This window comes from Microtus pennsylvanicus, chromosome 7, assembly GCF_037038515.1.
Source record: "Microtus pennsylvanicus isolate mMicPen1 chromosome 7, mMicPen1.hap1, whole genome shotgun sequence".
NCBI lineage: Eukaryota > Metazoa > Chordata > Mammalia > Rodentia > Cricetidae > Microtus > Microtus pennsylvanicus.
Genome location: NC_134585.1, coordinates 91,242,056 through 91,264,775, shown reverse-complemented (window position 1 = coordinate 91,264,775; position 22,720 = coordinate 91,242,056). Strand labels below are relative to the sequence as shown.

Here is a 22,720-nt window from a genome sequence, read left to right as displayed (position 1 = left end):
GGAATATTTCTAGAAAACAGACGAGAATGCACCCGACTAAGTGATGATAGTCTTTGAGTCTCACTTTCAGAAACATTATCATACTAATAGATCATAATTTACCTATTCTAATTTGGCAACATATGTTGCATTACTAATCTATTAGTGACAATGTATTCCCCCGTGACTTTGTTAAGTGAACATCTTGCCAAACTGTTTGATAGCTCTTTTGTATTTTGTGAGCATAACAGGATTGGATGTGCCACGGTTAACATCTTCCTACAGCAGCATTTCTTATTCGAGTACCTCCTGATGGTGGGGACCGGAGCTACCATAAGAAGCCCTTCTCTGAAATGCATGGTTGTGTTCAATGTAAAGAAAAGCTAAATATGTTTTCCCTTACATTACGTGGTAAATTCCTTCTGCTATCCCATAAGATGGATTCTTGTCCCTGGTTCTAGAGGCAGCTGTTTCATTTTATCAAGTGGAATCGTGATTTTATGCACACTGAAAAAGCAACTTTTTGGTCTGCATATGGTGGCACAAGCCTTTAATCCCAGCACTCAGGGGGCAGAAGTTAGTGGATCTCGGTGAGTTCAAGACCAACCTGATCTACATAACAAGCTTCAGGCCAGGCAAGGCTGAATAGTGAGACCCTGTCTCGAAAATAAAAAAGAAAAGAACGCAAGAAAGAATATCAATATTTTTCTTCATTAGCTCTTAGGAAGCTTAACACCAACCTAATGTATCTCCCTGCAAATGCATAGAACTTTCTGGCTATATCTTTCATAACTCAGCTCACTTCTAAATCCACTTCACCTTTACCTTGGTCATCTTACCTATTTTTAACTTGCTTTTTAGCCCTTTTCTGAAAATATTGTGATTTTCCTCAAGTTTTAAGCAAGTAAGAGCATGGATGGATGGATGGATGGCTAACTGAAAAATACACCTGATGTTGAATTGCTAGGATTCCCTTCCTGAGTCTGATTCCCTTACCTGAAAACACTGCCTCAGCTCTAATGATCAGGCATGCTTACTCTCGAGAACTTGATGTGTGATGAAATGCGACTCACAGTATAATAAACCAAAGAAGTACTATTAAAGTCTTACTGACCCAGTAGTCTAAGGGCCAACCAAGAGCCCAGAAAAGAAGGAAGAGGTATCTGCACACCATGTTAGGGCTATTGTGAGTCAACAGCTATCAAGTTCTGTTCTGATCACTTTAGAAGCAGCACTGTCCTCTACAGGAAAAAGATCATGGCCACATGTAGATGCTCTTCAGTCCTGTGGTTCCAAGATAGATTTTTCAACAGAGATTGATGCTGAGAAGGTATGGACCATAGTCAACTTTCCAGCCATCATCCAACGCAATCAAGATCCTATCTTACTTTTCAGAACAATTTTATGATGACAGTCACAAAATTGTTGCATATGTGTTATTCTTAATATGTTTTACATATATGTGCTTTTCTTGGAGCTGGAGAGATGGCTCAGCAGTTAAGAGCACTGGCTGCTCTTCCATAGCACACAGAAATACATACAGGCAAGACACCAAAACACAGTCAATAAATAAATGTAAACATGTATGTGTGCATATGTGTGGTGTTTGTGTGTGTGTGTGTGTGTGTGTATGTGTGCTTTTCTTAATATGATGTTGGAAAAAATTATGGCTTCAAAGTCTAAAGAAACCAAGTTCCATATAAGTAGAAAAAGAAAACTAGAGAGGGGGGATGGAGAGATGCTTCAGAAGTTAAGAACCCAAGCTGCTCTTCCAGAGGACCCAGGTTTAACTCTTCACTCACCATCTGTCACCCCTGCCCCAGGAGACATAATGCTGTCTCTGGCCTCCTCAGGTACCAGGTATGGGTGTGGTACACTGTCAAACATGCAGGCAAAACACCTCTACACATAAAAAATAGCAAAAGAATATTTTTTAAAGACTTGAGAGAATTATCACTTAAGAGATGCACAGAATCAGCTCTATATGCCTTCTTGATTTACTTTTTTTAGGGGCAATGTATTGAAGTTTTGGAGTAAAAAAAACTCATTAAAGGCAAGATGTTTCAAGCATAAGACATCACCTTTGGCATAATCTTCAGCACACTTTATTTCTTTTTAATCTTTTAAACATATGTGTGTGTTTATGTGTAGGTGTATGGATGCAAATGCAGCTGCACACAGAGACAAGAGGAGACAGAGCTAGAGTTATAGGCAGAAGAGGAAAAATGAGCTAGGATATTGTCCAGTGTTATAGTATCTGCATGGCACATTCAACTAAGTTACAACCACAGCAACACACACACAAACATGCACACACACATGCACACACATACACACACTTTGTAGGTGTGACAGGAAACATTACCCTTGATTTCCCGGTGACCCAGCCTCACCAGGGTCTTTGTGTGAGGGAAAGAAAAGAAAGAAGGAAAAATGTTGTCTGGCCTAGAGGATAAAAGGCAAAGGGCCCCCGGGGCCAAGAAATGGGAGCAGCTTTAGAACCTGGCAAAAGCAAAGAGGTCTGTCCCACAGAGGTCTATTCCCACTGAAGTCTATTCCCACTGAGTTCTATTCCCACAGAGGTCTATTCCCACTGAGGTCTGTTCCCCCTGAGGTCTATTCCCATGAAGGTCTATTCCCATGGAGGTCTATTCCCACAGAGGTCCGTTCTCAGTGATGTCTTTTCCCACTGAGATCTATTCCCACTGAGGTCTATTCACACAGAGGTCTGTTCCCACTGAGGTCTATTCACACTGAGGTCTGTTCCCGCTGAGGTCTGTTCCCACGGAGGTCTATTCACACTGAGGTCTATTCACAACTGGGACTGTTTAGGTCTGTTCCCACAGCTTTCAGACAGAGAAAATCCCATGGCCACCTGGAGTGAAACTGGGGCTTTAGCTCTCCAGACTGTACAACAATACATTTGTGTTATTTTAAGTGACTAATTGTTGAAAATTTTCTCTTTTTTTTTCTTTTTTATTTCTTTTTTGTTTGTTTGCTTGCTTGCTTGCTTGCTTTGTTTTTTGAGACAGGGTCTCTCTACATAGTCCTGGCAGTCCTGGAAGTTGCTATGTAGACCAGGCTAGTTTATGGAGCGCAGAACATCAATCCCTTTAGATACCTAGTCTGAAGCTAAAAAGTGTAATTTCTTCTCTGAAACAGAAGAAACCAACCCTTGAAGGGACCTAGGAGAGTAAGTCATCGGGGCTTCCAGACATGTTCTTTGTGCAGTGTGCAGCCCACAGAAAAAAGAGGACAGTGTTTTGACCAAAAAACAAAAACAAAAAAAAAAAACACCTAAAACTAAAAGAATCAATATTCAATGCAAAAACATGAAACACGTTAGCTTGAAATCCCACTCAACTCCTGTACCCACTATTTGAAATGTTGTGTTTCTGGTAGGAGGCTGAATAGGGAGGTGGTGTGGTAAGCTCGCACTGGATGTACCACATGACCTGGCTGGAGTCTAGCTCTGCTGACTGACTTTGGGCAAATTCTTTATTTAACTTCTTCATTCCCTACCACCTGAATGAGAATGACAGCAGAACCCTCCCTGCTCCACTCGGCATAACCAGAGATCATGTGCCTGTTAGCCCCTGTTTTAGCTGTGTATTTCTGTCCTCCCTCAGTAAATGTGACAATATGCTATTCCTGCTGTGGTTTTCCCACTCTGAACATCCCAGAATTATGTTATGAAGCATCTAGAGACACAAACACCGGGCTTTAATGGCTCCACCCACTATTCTCCATACAACCCAGAATCCATCCTTACCCAGGACTCTGACCTTCCAGAAGGCAGAATTCACACCATCCCCAGATCCACAGGAACCTCAGCCTTCCCCCACCAAGCTAAGGCAAGTGTTCCCGTCCTGAAGAGCCTCCAAGAAATATGAATGCTGAGTGGGAGCTCCCTGTGAGGCAGCTGTGAGACCTGTAGGTCTCATTCTTTCGGGTTTGCATACCAGATACTTGCATGACAATTCTTAAGAGCAGCGAAATTACAGTTGTGAAGTAGGAACAAAATAATTTATGATGGGAGTCACCACAACGTGCAGAACTATATTAAGGGGCACGGCACTAGGAAGGTTGAGAAACTCTGCTGTTGAAGATTACCCTGTGCCCACTGACGGTTCCTCTGCCGCTCTCCATTGCTTACTTGGCTTTGCCATGCTGTTGGACAGTGTACAGAAAACATGGCACAAACTGGAATCCCCAAAGCCCAACTCAAATCTCAACCCAGTAGTGCTGGTAGGGACTCCCGGAGAGCCCTGCAGCTGGCTTAGAAACTGGACCCGGGAACCCTGCCCAGCTTGCCCAGCCTAGTGCAGATACTCAAGCTAGTGCCCGCTGACAGAGGAAGGGCAAGGCCCAGGACCATGGACCTGCAGCGCAAGGCACAGTGGGTGCTCAGCAAGAGGTGGAAACTCAGTCTTCCCCAGGGCTGAGCCCCTAATTGGTTAGCCAACACCAAGGGGTCAGTCATAAACACATTCACACGAGTAACGCTCAACAGATCCAGCAGGGTGTGTTCCTACATTTGTTCATTTGGAAAGCCATGAAGTTGAGAGGGCACAGGGGAAGGCAAGGGAAGGGTTAGAAGGAGGAAATGATATAATAATTATATTTAAATTAAAAATAAATAAATCACGGTAGAATGAAGGAAAACAACAGTCCGTTGCTTCTCATATAAAGGAGTGTAACCCTGGCCCCAACAGTCACAAGCAGGGCCTGTGTTATGGCTGGGCTGTTGTCATTGTTGGAAGGTCTTTGAAATATGGTCTCACATTAACGACTCAGGCCAGCCTTGAACTCATGGCAACTCTCCTCCTGCAGTCTCCAAAGTGCCCTGATGATATCTGTCAGTACTCGGACTGTGAACAAAGAAAGGGCTGGAGAGATGGCTCAATTATTGAGAACACTTAGTGCTCTTCCAGAACTTATACTCATTTCCCAGCACCCACGTAGCGATGCTCTATCTCAAAAGAAAAAATAATTCATGAAAAAATAAAATAAATGAACTACCTCTTTGCTCTCAGATCTTTCCCCTTTTAGATTAATAATTAATATTCTTTTATTGTGCTGGGGATTGAACCCAGAGCTTTGAACATGCTAGGTAAGCACTCTGCCACTGAGCCACACCCCGGCCCTCTCCGTCTGTCATCTATAATTTCATTTCTATTAAGAAGCAGTACCATTTGGTGAGAGTTTGTGGCGTCCCATGTCTCAGTCAATCTGCCGCATGGCACACATCTTTACCAAGCCACGCTTGAGCACCGCAGGACGGCCGCTCGTGTTTGTCAAAATATTTAGCACCAACCACTCGCTAAAGTGTCAGCACACACTTAAGATAACCTCACGTCAAAACAGACAGAAGGCACACGCTGGAATGATCAAAGGGAGCACTTGCCTTCCAGGCTGTTCCTAAAATATGTGTGTGCTCCTGAAGCAGACGCCACGAGGCCCAGCTTGATCCTGAGCGTTGGCAGCCACCTGCTCGCTCCCAGTCCGCAGGGGTGGCTCTCGGTCATCTTCAGCATATCCTTGCCAAGTCCTAACCCTTTCTGAATGCTGCGTACCTGAAACCCGGGGATGCTGGAATGAAAACCCAATACTTCCCAGCTATTATGTAGGCACACAGGGAAGAGAAATGAAGTAATACTGAGAAAGGCTGGCTTTATCCATTATACAGACAATGTTCTCCAAGGAGGAGCGTAAAACTGCAGGTCACTTCATGGGCAAATGGCGCTCCTGAGAACTGAAAGATGAAAGCAAGACAGAGAACCTGTAAGAGCAAGAAATACCGAGAAGGCAGGGAACTCCGGCTCCCATGCGTCATCACAAAAAATACTGTGCTGTGCCAATTTTACAGCAAATGCCACATAGTCCCCAGGAAAGTTTGCGGGGACATTAGCGCCTTGTGATCCCTTTGTGCCTGAGTTCCCGGCACAGAAGAGGCAGAACACTAGGAAAAAAAAAAAAACAGCAATTCAGGTTTTTCTCAATAACTTTTGTATTGCAGAAAATGAGCCAGGAGCCATGATAAAGCTGGCGTGCGAGGCAAATCATCCAGTAGCCATGCTCAGGGGGAAAACAGGGCTGTCTGCATTCTACCTCTGTCTGTCTGGACCAAAGCATCCTGAACAGATGATACCAAACTCTAATCTGTTAAGTACTTGTTCTGATACAGGTATTTAACACAGATAGACGGGGATGACCAATGAGGATGCTGGGAACCGAATAAATGGGACTGTCCATGCTAAGTATACAACTGAGCATTTTATAGGATAGCTTAGTCCTTTGTTAACATAACAATTCCTTAATGTAAAGGGTGCTGCCAGGAGCAGATGTGTCTCATTGTCACAAAAAGTCCTAAGTTTTAAAAATATTTTAAATGCCATATTCTGAAGTCTTTGAAAGGTTTGACGAATAACTATCCATCTGAAATACATTTCTATACATCTAGAAAACCTAACTAACATGACTGCAAGCTTGACTATTATAGATGACTATCTGTTTACCTGTATTTCTTATAATGAGTAATTTTTTTAAAGAGCTTCTGCCATATAAGTCCACACTGAATTTCGTAGGTAAAATAATATATCTGAGCTGTTTGGGGCTTTGTTTTTGTTGTGCTAAGGAGCAGCCTGGCCCTCAATAGTATTCATTTTTCAATACTCCAAGAAAGCACCTCCAAATAAAGACACCTGTTGCCACTCCTGACAACCTGAGTTCGATGCCCAGGACTCACAGAGTGGAAGGAGGGAACTAACTCCTGAGCGTTTTCCTCTGGACTCCACCGGTCTGCTGTGGCTAATGTACACGCCTTTGCACACACACTAAATGTTGCTGGGAATTGAACTCAGGACCTCTGGAGGAGCAGTCAGTGCTCTTAACCACTGAGCCATCTCTCCAGTTCACACTAAATAAAATGTAATTAAAAATTTGAATAAATAAACAAATACTCCAGGAAGGAAGGACAGAAAAGAAAAGGCTGAGGAGAGAGAGAGACTGAGAGAGATGACAGGGGGACTCAGAAAGAAGATAGAAATGGCACCAGAATGGCGAATGGATTCATTATTGCGGAAATTTTCCAAACCAGGCGACTGTTAGCTGTAGGCCAGTGTGGTCTACATAGTGAGCTCCAGGCCATCCGGGGCTGCATAGTGAGACCCTATCTCAGTACATAAGCTAATAATTCGTTGAAATATGAATAAATTATACCTATATTAAAAGACAGCTATAAAACAAGCATGGGGCACACATCCATACTCCCAGTACTAAAGTGACAGATAATCAGGAAGGTCACCCTCAGCCATAACATATTCAAGGCTCCGTGAGTCTCTGTCTCAAAAACATCAAAAATAGGGTGAACAAGATGGCTTCACAGGTAAAGGCAATTGCCATGAAAGCCTGGTGGCTCGAGTTTAACGCTCAGAGCCCACACAGTAGAAGGAAAGAACAATTTCAAACTTGCCCTCTGACCTCTATGAGCACAACAGTGGCACACACAGCCACACTTACCTACACACACCAAAAAAAGATTAAAAATCAATATAAACATATAGAAATTTCTTAAAAATCGAAAACAACTACCAATGATTGCTGTATGTGTATAATATATAAAAGTGGAAGCTGGCAGCATAGCACTGGGAACTGTTGCTGTCTCCGAGAAAGAAATAAAACTTAGTTATCTTTTGCATTTTGAGACACTCTCTAGCGTGTGTTTTAAAATATAAATTATTCATAAAAGGCAGGGACTCCAGCCACTTGTGAGCATCAGGTGTCATCAGAACTAATTGTTAACTAATTGATCACCAGGAATTGATCGTCAGCCACTTGGTACAGCCATCTCCTTGTGGTGTCTTGTTCCATTTACGTTACAAATTGCCCTAGCAACCCTAAAGCAGAAATCCCCAGCCATCTGTCCTGGCCTGTATTCTAGTGTTCCAGGCTGTAGCCATACCAGGGCCTGAAGATTGACATTCTAGGTTCCTGTGTTTTTCCCTTACCCTCTACCTCATGTTTCGTTTATTCTGATTAAAACTTTTTACAGTTCTGCATCACCTGGCAAAACTGCTGGGGATTTGAAAAGCAAAGGCACTCTCTGTTTGCTCTTCTAGTGCCTTAAACAGAAACTAAGACCCCTTCAAAGCCCAGATCCAAATGAGGCTTGTCTCAGCAACCCAGACACGAGGGATCATTTTGTGTCCTTCCAACCTAATTGTCTGAGCAAAGTCCTGAGGAGCTTGCAATAGCTGCTGGCTGACTTTAGGGAGATGTTATCATTTTTCCAACTTAAACTCTGAACACAAAAGTACCTGAAAACACACAGCATTTACCTACTTATAGAAGTAAAAAAGATCAGACTGAAGCAACAGATTGGCATTTATGCAGTGCACATCCTTTTAAAGTATTTTTTTTCCTGAAATTCTTTTTTCAATCCCAAATGGAAAATGAAGCAAGCCTGCATAGCAAATGCAAGGGCTGGAATGTTATTCTCTGTGTGAAATTTTACAGCAACTATTATTTTTAGTAACATCTGGGCCAAATGTTCTCACTGGACTTGGTTTATTCTGAAATTGGATACCATGCAATCCCAGGATGAAACACACAAAGCTGCAGGACGAGTCTACAAGTGCCGCTAGAATCAGAGCCGTGTGCTTTCCTGCATAACAACTAAGCCGCCGTGAGAAACTTATAGCGCGAGGCGGTCATCGTCTTTTCTGCGCAAAACAAAATATTCCTGTGACTAAAAAATAAGGAAAATCTACTTTTCAAGTGTGCTTGCTCCCCGTCGAGGACGGTGTAATATTTCTTTCATTCGCTGTTCTCTTACGGATGGTTTAATGTCCTATTTGTTATAAAAGCCAATAATATCAAGTCCCCAGGGAAAGGCACAAATTACAGCGCCAGCACTTCAACACCAAATGGGGACATTCGTGTCCGATTTCTACAGCCTATTTTTCTCATTAGCACTTGAGTACCATAATTACGCTTATTCTAAAAGGCGGTGCTGGGGATAAAGCCCAAGACATTGCTGTGGCTCAACCCTTTCATTTTATGATGCAGAGTCTTGCTCTATAGCCAAGGCTGGACTTGAAGTCAAGATTCTCCTGCTTCTGGAGATATTATTTCACATGTCTAACATTTTGCTTATTTGTTTTTTCGAGACAGGGTGTCTCCATGTGTCCCTGGCTGTCCTGGAACTCACTCTATAGACCAGTCTGACCTTGAACTCAGAGATCCACCTGCTTCTGCTTCCCACCTCACCAGACTCCAAAAGTACTTTGAAATGTCTAAAACAAGACCTCAATAAAGTGTGCTCTGAATACATGGCCTGACAGACTTGAAGAAACTGAATTGGTAATAATAATAATAATAATAATAATAATATAATGCCCAAGCGGTCTGGTTCAAATCACTTAAGTTTTATTTTCTATTTTCGCTTACAATGGTAAGGACTCCTGGGCTAGAGTTTGAGCCCTCACTTCTCCAGCAGGACTCTCAGTGTGGCCGATTTTGCCAACAACCAACACCCTGGCTCAGGTACTCTGGGGAGTAAACAACATTTGACCCTATCCAGAAACCTAGGGAAGCCCAGGGTGAGTGGGCAAAGAACTATTCGAGCTCAGGGAAATGAGGGACACTGACAAAGGAGGGACATGGAATAAGCATGACATTGCACCTCTTTAGACTTAAGCAGTAAGTATTTGATCAGCACGTCAGATTTTGAGAAGTCTATACTGTGTGCTAACTTGATGATAAAGCTGCCATGTTTCAAGCCCGGCAGCATTAATACACGCCTTTAATCCCAGCATTCAGGAGGCAGAAGCAGGTGGATCTGAGTTCAGAGCCAGCCTGATCTATAGAGTGAGTTCCAGGACAACCAGGAATACATGGAGAAACCGTCTCAGGGAAACTGGGGGGGTAGGGGGGCGGGGGAGCTATCATGTTAGGAAGGCTGCTTAAAGAAGTCCCCAGGACACGTTTATTTAATTCTATTATTTTCTTTTCTGTGGGAGGGTAGGCTTTGTTTGTCTGTTTGTTTGTTTTGTATTATTTTGTTTCCAAGACAGGGTTTTTATGTGTAACAATCCTGGTTGTTTTGGAAATTACTTTGCACATCAAGTTGGCCTTGAACTCACAGAAATTCGCCTGCCTCTGCCTTCTGAATGCTGGCGTTAAAGGCATGCACCACCTGATTCTGCTATTTTTATTAAGACCATTCTATGCTGGAGAAGGGAAGGAAAAAAAGCAAACCCCGCCCCCCAAAAAAACACTAACCATCCTGTGGAGAACCTTCTAGAGACACCGAGAGCATAACTATGATATATATTTACATCTAATGACTTCCCATATATTTTAACAATATCATACTACAGTTTATTAGTCATGAAATCTAATCCAAAGGAAAAGCATTTTCTTCTGCAAGCCAACACCTCTTGCACTGCCCTCAGGAAGCAGAGGCGGGCAGAGCTCTGTGAGGTCAAGGTCAGACTCAGAATGGTTTACAGAGAGAGTTCTAGGACAACCAAGGCTACACAGGCAAAAGAAAAATATCTTGCACAAAACACCAGATGCATACTACACATGAAGAGGTTGCCATGGCAACTTCAACTTTGTGACTACAACACTACAGCAATTTATAATTGATAGGAATGGGTCTTAAGAAACAGAGCCTGAGCTGGGTTTAGTGGGGCATGCCTTTAAAAACAGGAAAAATCCCTGAATTCAAGACCAACCTGGTCTACCTGGTCTACGTAGTGACTTCAGGACAGCCAGGGCTACATGGAAACTCCCTGTCTCAGAAAATAAATAAATAAATATGAAAAGAAAATAAAAAGAAAGAGAGCCTTTGACTTACAGGGGCCTGTGTGGGATGGCCAGCCAAGTTTATCTATCGTCTGTGAAATGACCATTAGAGTGAAGTGCTAAAACAGTATCTTGCAATTGGAAGTGCTAGGTACCCAACAGTGATGAGGCTCAGGAGACACCACCCCAAAATATAACACCTTGACATTTGAGGAAAGCAAAGCAGAAAATGTGTTCTCTGATAACTAGCCATCTCTCTCCCAGGGAGGTTGGAGAAGGGAAATCTGTGACCTTCCCAGTTAGGTCTTAATCCTCCCTTGTAAGAGGTGCCCATGCTGTGCGTGAAGGAAAGAAACAGTCTTGCCGTTAAAGGAACTAATCTTGCTACCTTCTTCAGGCCCACAACCTTCAGCCTATACCTGCTGTGTCTCCCCTGCTTCTAGGCATCATCGAAACTCTTCTACATCTTCCCTTGTCACACACCAAGGTGGGGAAGCACGTTTACCTGCTTTCTTGGGTCTTAGTTTCTAAAGCTCCTGTGCCATGTAAAACTTTTATTTATAAACTGGGTTTAAGCAGTTTCCTTATTGGCTTATGTTTTTGTATAGGTGTTCAGCCATCAACCTAGTAATAAATAGGGCAAATCTTTTCTCTAATCGTTATTACTACCACTACTCGTGATGCCTCCGTGAAGGACCACTTAGTCTGATGCACAGAGCTGGTGGAATAGAGTGAAGGATCTAAATATGTCAATGAAGTCAGTACTGGGTCTTAAAGGGTGGAATTGTCTTTCCAATGGAGGACAGTGGATATTTCTCTAAACCAATATGCACAGAAATATTTTCCTACCCAGGCATCTCGAAGGTCATGTTGTAGCTCAAGGGTGAGTGTCATATAGGAGTCTGAATGCCTTCTACAAGAACAAAGGACAAAGGTAGGCTAAAGAATTACAGTACACCAAAGGTCCAAAAAGCGATAGACAGCCTTACAAGGAAGGACTCCATCTAAACAATCAAGACAGTTAGGTGTACATGAAATTTAAGAAACTGTTAAAAAAAATCAGCACTAATCAAAATAGACATATATATGGCACCTGTAAGTCCTGCTGATCATAAACACTAATCTCAGGTTTCAGGTTGAATCTGGGAAAGTCACCAGCACAGTGAACATATTTAAGAGCGTTGGGCTCTCACATGGGATGCTACAGACAATGGGCTGATCCATAACTTCAGTCTACTCTAGACACTTGGATGGATGGGCTAAGAGCCCAGTGTGCTGTAATAACCCTGCAAAGCTTTTGGCTCTGGCTGTGAACACATTAGCATGAACTTAAATCTGTTCCTTTGTTTGCAACAAGAGATATTTGCTTGCACTTTCTGCCCAAATGGATTGGGTAAAGAACCTAAGACCTCAAACAGCAAAATTCACAACTGGTACACAGCAGCCAGTCATAGAGTTGAGCCCCGAATGAACTTTTTTGGGGGAACGAGGGTGGCCTTTCTCCTTAGCTGTCCTTATTAAAATAAGCGATCTCTTTACGGGGTGTTTCTGTCCACATTAAGGAATTCGTGCTTTATTTTCCTTTCCTGGCTCCCCTCTGCTGTAATCTAAACCTTGTTATATGTTATCATTTGAAGGGGTCCCTAACGATGTCACCGTTTAGAAATGTCACACATGCAGCTAGAGTGCAGGCTGTGTAAAATGGAGTTTCAATCATTCTTACTAGAACTACTCAAAGCTACTAGAATAAATTTCTCTCAACGTATCACTTAGCTTAATGTCTAGAATGAAAGGGAGTCCCCTCACTGAACCAATAAAAGCGAGTATTTACACAACCAACAGATAATCAGAGAACCTCTACATGGAAATTGAGGTTTGTATAAGAGGTAATTAAACAACATGCAACTTAATCTTGTGTTCGTTGTTTCTACATACACACAGATGAATCACGTGTGACACTGATTCATATTTACACTGATTGCGATGCAGTAAGTGGATTTCACTCTGGCTAAAATTAGATTGAATAATTAACAGAGGGGTGCTTATAACATTACGGAGCACCATTTAGTCTTTGCTATGTAGGCCTGGCTGGCTAGGAACGGTGTAGAGCAGGCTGCCTTTGAATTTATAAGGATCCGCCTGCTAAGGCCTCTACCACCACACCCGGCTACCTCTCAAATGTCACTAAAGGTGAGCATGTGGCTCAGCGGTAGAGCCCCCACTCAGCATGTAAAAGGCCTTGGGTTCAACTCCCAGCACCACAGTGAATGAGAGAAATACAGAAATGGCATACTCATAAGCTGATATTGCAGTGTTGTATGTATTTGTTTCATTAGTCAGTCAACAAGTAATTTTTTGCCCATTTTAGACCTAGCATAAATTTAAAGAGAGAAAAATTAGTTTGAAACTTTACAGCAAATTAAACATCACTTAAATGGTTTTAAATAAGTTGACAGAGCTGCATTAAATGAAGAATATTGTATAACTCAGAGTACTATGCAGATAGGAGGCTGACAAAGATTGGTGGGTGTGGCATTTACAGTTATCGAGGAATGATGCTTGAACTCCTTAATCAGGGTGGTCCACATCCCTACAAAGCCAGACCAGAAAACATTAAGGAGCAGGTGTGTACAATCTCATCTTCAGACCAGAAGAGACGTTTTTTTCCCGTCTTTCTTTCATTGGTTTTGCAATTTTACTTTTTTCTTTCTTTCTTTTTTTTTTTTTTTTTTTTTTTTTTTTTTTTTTTTTTTTTTTGGTCTTTCAAGACAGAGTTGCTCTGTGTTACAGCTCTGGCTATCTTGGAACTTGCTCTGGCTGACCTCGAACTCACTGCCTCCCGAGTGCTGGGATTGCCGGTGTGCACCACCACCACCCAACTCTATCTTGTATTTTTGTTTTTCCAGACAGGACTTCTCTGCGTATCCCCGGGTTTCTCTGTGTAGCCTTAGCTGTCCCAGAACTCCTTCTGTAGACCAGGCTGGCCTCAAACTCAGAGAACCCCTGTCTCTGCCTGCCAAGTGCTGGGATTAAAGGCCTGTGCCACCACTACCCAGCTAGTCCCACTTTCTTAATAAAGCCTTTGTGATCTTTTTCAAGACAACATTTGGGAAGGAACATGAAGTTACAGTGATTTTACTATCCTGGGAATATGATGCTTTAATAAAAGGCAAAATAACTGAAAAGAGAAAAACCATTTTTTTAAGAGGGAAATGCTGTCCCCTGCAGCTGAGTTGGTGCAGAAACTGTCCTAAGCTGGAGTCATACACTCTGGATGCCAGAGCTGTCCCTCGTCTTCATCTCACTGGACGGCTTTCCTCCCTATAATGTGGAGACGACTGTTGGTCCTCAGCTCTAGTCTAGTACCTTCCCTGAGATGCAGAATGTGGTATGTGTGCTGGGCCCTGATCTCACCTGCAGTTTCCTTAATCTGACAAGTAGCACATCTGTTACACAAAGCTTACAGGAGGCTGAAAAAAATTGATAACTTTTTTCCATCTTTTCATAATAACCAATTTTTTTTTGAGGCAGTCACCATGTACCCCTTCCTGCCCTGAAATTTACCATGCAGACCAAGCTGGCTTCAGACTCACAGCAACCAAGCTGGCCTTGCCTCCCAAACACTGGGATTCAAGGTGTGCACCACCATACCACACCCAGCTATTAACATTTAAAAAGAAAATTCAAAAATCTAAAATACCCATAAGTGAGTATCTCCCTGAGGATCAGGTAGTAGGGTCTGGTCTGCAGGCAAGTGAGGGTTCCTCAGCTTGGGGCATTAATGTGTTGAACCGTGGGCATTATTTTATCAGGCCCCCACATTCAGAGAGATTGTCTTGGCATGGGACCAAAAAGGGGGGTGTGGTTTCCAGCTCGTCTCAGGACGCAGAGAGAGCTGGCTTAGAGACCTTCTTCGTGCTGGGCTCCCCCGAGTGAAGTGGCTCATGATGACCAGTAGTGGTAAAATCCTTTCCAGAATAAATCCATAGCACGGAAGCAGGAAAAAAACCTTCATTTTAGTCCCGATTTTCTCTTGTCATAAGGCTTACAACCTGTGGCACACAAGACTGGGAAGATGGATCCTAGCCCTGTTTCTGCATTAGCTTATGCAATTCAGGGGGGATGCGATGGGAAGGGAGGCCTCCATGTTTCACACATCGATGGGTGGGGCAAGATCCTGTCTGCTGTTTGGTGTTCTGTGACTGAACCTACGGAATGCAGAAAACTGTAGAGGGGGGGTCACCTACATCTAAAGAGACCTAGGCTTCCATCCCCAAAGTTTATCCCGTGCCTACATGTTTCTGGAATCAGTCTTTTAGCCCCAAAGTGTCAAAGCCTGTTGCTTATAAGAGGTTATTCCTTTATTTATTTTTTTTTAATTGGGGAGGGAGGTACCATTGCTTAGACACAGAGCCTAACTGTTTGTGTATTGTCTTTCAAGGAGACACCATTCAGCTAGATCTAAAGCTCTATAAAAGAGCTCACAGGGAAAAGGGGTCTCAGGCCAGAGCAAATAAACAAGCTGTTCTCCTAAATTCCCCTCCTATTGCCTTCCAAGGACACATGTTTATTTCCAGTCTCTGAAACAGATTGAGAGTGATACGCCGGAAGGAACAGTAAGATGGTATTCCATCTCTGCTCTCCTACTCCAAAAAGACCACACCTAAGATGCTGGAGAGCTGAGGATCCAGCCTGAGGCATGAGTTAGCATTGCACTCCTGACATCAGGGAAAAAAAAGAAAAAAAAAAACACTAAACAGCAGTGCTTAGAAATCTGCACTTCTAACTCTGCAGTATCTTAGTTGGGCTTTGGATGAAAAAAATAATAATAATAATTTGTTTGCTGGGAGAGTGAGACCTCCATCATTTTTCTGCCTCTGTCTGGGTTCTGCCAGCTGGCAGTACCTAATGCAAAATTTAACCATAAAAAAAAAGAATCTCCTAGCAGCTCCACTGTTCACCAAAACTAACCAAGTGTCCTTACCGCTGCTCCACCCTGCTTCCTTTTTCACCTACTTGCCCAAAGCAACGATGGGTGGCAACCACTACATATTCCTCTGGCATAACCACAACCTGAATCTTAAGAAGCAGTGATGTTGACGGAGGGAGCTCCCACCCTCTCCACACCCCTAGCTTGCCACAGAGAAAACAAGTACACACAGGGTTAGAGAATCCAAAATCAATTCACTTTAATCAGGTCTAAAAGAAAAATCTACCCCGAAATTACAAAAACAAAAACCAGAAACTGCAAATCAGAAAGAAAAAAAAAAACCACACATCACATGAAGAAAAAAACAAAATCCGGGCTGGGGACCATCTGCACATCGGGGCGCTGCCTTTGACCTCCCGGGATGGCATGTAAAGCCATGCTGCCCAGCCCAGATCCTGAGCACGATTTACAAAGGGCTTCCAACATCCCCCCCATCCACACCAACACTTCCTCCCGGCTTCCCAAACGCTCGGAACAAAGACCTTCTTGAAGCACTTACTGGAGCAGCAGCTTCTCTCAGCGATTGCCTGGGACCACGCAGCAGGAGGGGCCCTGAGCAGGGCGAGTCGGAGTCCCCAGCTTCCCCGCCCGCTGATATGTATGAGACAACAGCCCAGGAACCGACTTTCCCATCACAGCCTCAGACTGTAATCCATGTGCTTCCCGCGGGCCAGTCCCAGCTGCCTACGGAGCACCACATGATCTGCTCTGACATCAGATCAGCCCGAGACAGCCCATCCGCCAGCCCCTTCCACGCTTGTGGGTTGCATCACTCCCCGTGCCATGGCTGGCATCGAAGCAGGTGGTACAGAGTGGGGAACTGTTGTTTTCTTACAAAATATTTTTTGGTGGCCTGGTTCCTTCTGTTTCTACCAGAAGGGGGAAAAGCAGCATGAACTGCCTTCAGATTTGCTCGCAGCCTGTGTGTAGCAGAAGCACGGCAGTAACTGGAGACCCATGCCTGGTCTAGACAAGAAGGGGAATGAGTCAGGACGCCAAGTTTATGGGAGTGACCACATCTGCAGAACCCACGGCCACTGCCCAAACCACCTTGCAACAGATCATTTCCTGAACATAAGTTTATGCCACAAGATCTGTGTATATGTCTGTGTGTATCTGTGTGTATGTGTGTGTGCATCGTTTTAAGCAAGTCATCACAGAGTATGGTTCATGGAGGACTCAGGGACATAAATTGGACTTGGTGCCGCATGAAGTTCTCATCGTGAGAGAGCTCACATTCAGTCCAACCAAAATACACTTACAGACCCAGACAGACAGACGAGCAGGGAAGAAATCAAGGCAGCCTATTCCCACTGAATGCATTCACTCCGGAGCCATTTATTTATCACCTATATTCAGCTGACACAAAAGGAGCCCATCCTCCTCCCCCAGCACCGAGGCCACAGAAATGTGCTACCACACCCACATTTTATATGGGTGTTGGGGACCAGAACTCAGGGGTTCATATTTTCATAATAACCACTTTCTCACTGAGCCATCTCCCCAGTCCCACCCTGCCGCGCACCAGGCCCCCATGTTTGCGCTCTGTGCGCTAGAACCCAGTTACCGAGCTTCTGGCAAGGGGGCTGGAAATTAAGATACACAGACATACACAGACAAAGAGACAGCGACACGGGTCATCCTTGAATTCCCCAAGAATGCCCCCTTTTTATTGTGTTCAGGGGCAGATTAAACAGATAGCCATGCCCTAGCCAAACCCACCAGAAACCACTCTCTTGCCATCAGGAACTCCTGAAGGTCTAGTGCTCAGAGCAGCTGTAGGCACTCAGATCAGGGGATTACAAGAAATTCAGGATCTGGGGTCTCACTGCTCCCAACACCACCCCACCCCCTCTCTTTTTTGTTGTTTTTGTTTTTTGTTTTCCAAGACAAGGTTTCTCTGTATAACAGTCCTGGCTGTCCTGGAACTCATTCTGTAGACCAGACTGGCCTCAAACCCAGATTCGCCTGCCTCTGCCTCCCTAGTGCTGGGAGCCACCACTGGCAGACTCTCCAGTCCCTTCTTTTCTTGGTTCCTTTGAGACAAGGTTTTACCATGTAGCCCAGGAAGGTCCCCAACTCCCAGCAACCTCCATGCCTCCACCTCCTGAATGCTGGGGTTACAAAGATGAGCCACCACAACTAGCTTTGAATTGAAAGGTTTTTAACCAAACGGTTTTATCCTAATTTTATTATGTTACATTGCAATGAAAATAAAAATTTAAGGGAAGAAAATCCAAAATCATTAAGGTTTTTTTTTAATATTTATTTATTTATTATGTATACAATATTCTGTCTGTGTTTATGTCTGCAGGCCAGAAGAGGGCACCAGACCTCATTACAGATGGTTGTGAGCCACCATGTGGTTGCTGGGAATTGAACTCAGGACCTTTGGAAGAGCAGGCAATGCTCTTAACCACTGAGCCATCTCTCCAGCCCCATCATTAAGGTTTTAATGAAGCAAAATCATAGTCGAAATAGGCAGCGGTAATCAAAATGCAATTCAGTGGGAACTTCGAAGTTGCTCTTGTTAAACACGACACAAGGCACAAGCGTGAACATCTAACATCACTGCCTCCACCTCAGCTGTCTGTTTCCTTTAGTATGGCTGAGAGCACAGAAATAACTCATTGTCCTTTAGCCACAGTCACCTTGACAGGACACACACCCTCCACACGAGGCACACATCCTGGTGAGGCCACACATGGAGCAGAAGTGCTCATGTCCTGAGAGTCCTCTGCCCCCTCAGGAACAATCTCTTCAGACCGCCATGAGGGGCCAGCTCTGACCACACTCTGACCGGGACTGCTTAAGTAAGCATAGCTCCCACTCTTTGCAAACCTAAGCCTCGCATTGGTCTTCTAAAATTAAAGTTGGGGAGTCACCAGACCCCTTTATCATTTCTTCTTTCCCATGTGACCATACCAGTGCAATCTCCTCTTGTCAGTTTTTGCTGGCTAGCGTTCCATTATTTCACTCTGACTGAAATGCTGGGAAAGGTGGCCAAGCCTCACCTGTCATGACTGCCAGATACCAGGCTTGTCCCTAGCAGAGAATGCCACCCTCTATTCTAACTACATTTCCTCCCCCGCAGTTCAGGCATATGTGTGGAAACGGTCATAAAGTCATTGAATTCCATGTTCCCTGGTGCCATTTTTATTGACTTCCATATAACAAATGCCCAGCATATAGTAAGATTAAGAGAACTGTGAGAAGATAGTTATCAAAGGAGAAATGCAAAGGTTCAGTAAATATTGTTTAAAAGTGTTCAACATCCCTAGTCATCAGAGAAATATAGATTAAAACTATGTTGACATACCACCTCACTGAATTCAGAACAGTGAATGTTGGTTTTCAAGAAACCTACCAATAGGCTGGACGGTGGTGGCACATGCCTTTAATCCAAGGACTCAGGAGGCAGAGGTAACAGGATCTCTGAGTTTGAGACCAGCCTGGTCTACAAATCTAGGTCCAGGACTACACAGAGGAGAAACCCTGTCTCGATTCCCCACCACAGGTGTGGGAGGTCCTTCTGTCTATGTGTTGCCTTTATTGGTTAATGAATAAAGAAACTGCCTTGGCCTGTTGATAGGGCAGAACATAGGTAAGCAGGGAAAAGTGGGCTGAATGCTGAGAGAAGAAAGAGAGAGGGACGCCGGCAGAGATAGACATGCTGAAACTTTGCTGAGGTGATATACAGATTAATGGAGATGGGTTAAATTAATATATAAGAGGTAGCCAATAAGAAGCTAGAGCTAATGGGCCAAGCAGTGATTTAGTTAATACAGTTTTCGTGTGATTATTTTGGGGCTAAGCAGTTGGGACAAACAAGCAGCTCCTCCTACACACCACCAACAACAACAAAAAGAAAAATAACAACAATTCTAGTGAGGATGTGGGAAATAAAACCTCATATTTTCTGCTGGTTAGAGTACAAATGGGCTGGAGAGATGGCTCAGGGGTTAAGAGCATTGTCTGTTCTTCCACAGGTCCTAAGTTTAATTCTCAGCAACCACATGGGGGCTCTCAACCATCTATAATGAGATCTGGTGCCCTCTTGAGGAAGAGACCTGGTCAGTTGTCATCATCTTTTTTTTTCAATTTCAGAAGTTATGAAAATCAATTTGGAGGTCTCTCAAAAAATTACAAATAGCACTACTATATGACCCAACTCCACCACTCCTAGGCATATACCCAAAGGACTCCTCCATACCCTCAGAGACATCAATCACACCCACAACTTTTGCTGGTTTGTGCATAACATCAAAGAAATGGAACCAATCGAGATGACCATCAGAGATGAAAGGACAATGAAAATGTAACATGTATGCACAGTGGAATTTTATTCACTTAAAAGAAAAATAAAGCTTGTATGAAAATAAATGGATCTGAAGTATAATATTGAATGAAGTATAATATTAAGAAACTCAGAAAGACAGATACAGTATGTCCTCTCTCATATGCAGGTCTTAGCCTGTAATGCGTGTGCGTATGTATTCATGTAGATGTGTGTGGAGATGTATGTATGTGAGTGTGTGTAGAGCCTGAAAACCTAGGAGGGAGACCAAGAGACGGTAAGAATGGGCTATGGAGATGAGGAATGAGCAAAAAGATGCATGGGACATGGTAGAGAAAAGAAAGAAACTGTGTGGAGTGATCACAAGAGAGAACCAAAAGGCAGCAGACGCTGTGTAAGATGCCAGGGGAGGAGAACCATGAAAACATTTGATTGAAAATGCTATACTGATGTCTAAAGCCTTGTATACTAAATTTAAATCTTTTAAATGTCTTTAACTTATAAAAAACATGAGTGTGGCTGGTGTGGTGAGGTGAAAAGAATATACAGTTGCCCTCTCGTCCTGGCTTCCAGCACAGAGAGCCTCAAGTCTTGAATTTCCCAGACGAGAGGGTGAAGCAAGCATTTTGTTCTTTATAATAAACCCCTTTCACACAACCCTGTGTATTGTGCCAACAGCGTGACTGGAAAAAGGGGGCAGCCACATACAGCTACAGGGTGAGAGCTAGCAACCAAGGGATCTATAGGACTGAGGTTGGAAACCTCTCCATCTCCAGGAAGAAGAGAGAGATTGGAAACTGACTGACTCATAGATGACCAGTGATTTGATCGGGCACACGATGTCATGAGTCTTCCGGAAAGCCTAAATGGAGGGCCTGGTGGCTCCTACCCTTAATCCCAGCAATGGAAGGCTGAAGCAGAATTGCCACAGTTTGAAGTCAGCCTGGGCTGTAAACTTCAAGCAATCCTGAACCTGAGACCCTTTCTCAAAAAATAAACACCAAATAACTGTAAACTTCAGGGTCAAGGGGCTTCTGGGATGGCAAAAGCATTCATATTCCACAAATTCACAAAGGTGCAAACCCTACACTAAAGATTCTTCCTAGGTCGGGTGGGGGTAGCTTACAACTTTAATCCCAGAACTTGAGAGGCAGACGCAGGCGGATCTCTGTGAGTTTGAGGACAGACAGAGCTATTATACAGAGAAACCCTGTCTTTAAAATAATTAATTAACAATTTTTAAAAAGACCCTTCCTAACCTCAACTTACATACTCTTCACCAAGGTTTTTGTTGGTGGCCTTACTAATATTTTTCATGTGTGTGGGACATGTTTACATGTGTGCATATGGAGTTGGAAGTCTCTTACCCAATAGCTTTCTACTTGTTTATGTTTCCTACATTTATTCATTATTTGTGTGTATGTGTGTGTGTGTGTGTGCGCGCGCGCGTGTGTGTGTGTGTCTAAATAACTGCCACAGCATGTGTGTGAAGGTCAAAGAACAACTTGGAGCAGTCAGTTCTCTCCTTCTACCACGTATGTTCCAGGGATCAAACTCAGGCTTGGTGGCAGGCACCCTTACCCACCTAACCATCTCACTGCCTTATAATTTGAGACACAGTCTATAACAAAGCTTGCCAGGTCAGCTCTACTCATTGAACAATGAACCCCAAAGATCCTCCCATCTCTGCTCCCCCAGATTTGGGGTTACAGGTCCCCAAACCTGGCTTTCATGAGGGTCCTATGGATCTGAACTCAGGTCTTCATGTTTTATGGGCAAACACTTTATTGACTGAGCCTGCTCCCCAGTTCCCCTAATACTCTTTATGATAAGCCAGTAATGGTAAAGAAAGTACTTCATTGGGTTCTGAGAGCTGCTGCAACAAATTAGCAAATGAAGGGAACCCCAATTTGTAGCCAAAGTACACAGAAGTGTGGGCAGCCTGGAGACCCATTACTTGTAATTGGCATACGGAATTGAGGGCAAATTTGAGGGTCTGAGCTCTTAACCTTGGGTGCCTGCATTAACTCTCAGTAGTTAGCGTCAGAACTGAATGAAATTCTCAGACACCCAGTGGGGACCTGCAGAGAAATGGAGCAGTTCTTGGTGTGAAAAAACCCAGAGGTGCTGTGCGGATAGAAAACAAAAATTACTGCAGTGGGAAGCTCACAAAGCTTCTTCTTTATGTAGCCAATTTCCTGTAGTGATCAAATGGAAATTAGGTGTCCCAAGGAACCTCAGAGTGAATCCCACAGTCAAAGGCATCTTCTTAGCTTCCTAAGAAAAAACACTATGTGCTTGGTACATCCAAATAGATGCCTTAAATATTGTATGTATGTATGTATATAGATGGATATATATAGAAAATAAGAAATCAAATCTTAAGGGGATAATTACATACAAAATATCATTTCCATTGCATAAGTTACCTGAATAAATGTTATTTAAATATGCCAGTCAGTGGTGGTGCATGCCTTTAATTCCAGCACTCGGGAGGCAGAGACGGGGAGGATTTCTGTGAGTTCGAGGCCAGCCTGGTGTATAGAGAGAGTTCCAGGACAGGCTCCAATATTACAGAGAAACCCTGTCTCAAAAAACAAAAGACAAAAAACAAAAGTATAAAATACCATATTCCACTCATT

General features: G+C 43.5%; 1 protein-coding gene across 11 annotated transcripts in view; it reads right to left on the bottom strand.

Annotated features, from left to right (window-relative positions):
* Positions 1–22,720, bottom strand: part of Ank2 (ankyrin 2) — a 521,939-nt gene that overhangs the window by 419,910 nt on the left and 79,309 nt on the right. For 8 of the 11 annotated variants that reach the window (XM_075981391.1, XM_075981393.1, XM_075981420.1 and 5 more), the window contains exon 1: positions 16,281–16,491. The exons of 1 other annotated variant lie outside the window; for it this stretch is intronic. The gene's annotated coding sequence lies outside the window, so the exon portion shown is untranslated. Of the gene's footprint in view, positions 1–16,280; positions 16,591–22,720 lie in introns of those variants that run through there. 2 more of the 11 variants (XM_075981421.1, XM_075981404.1) reach the window with 2 other exon arrangements.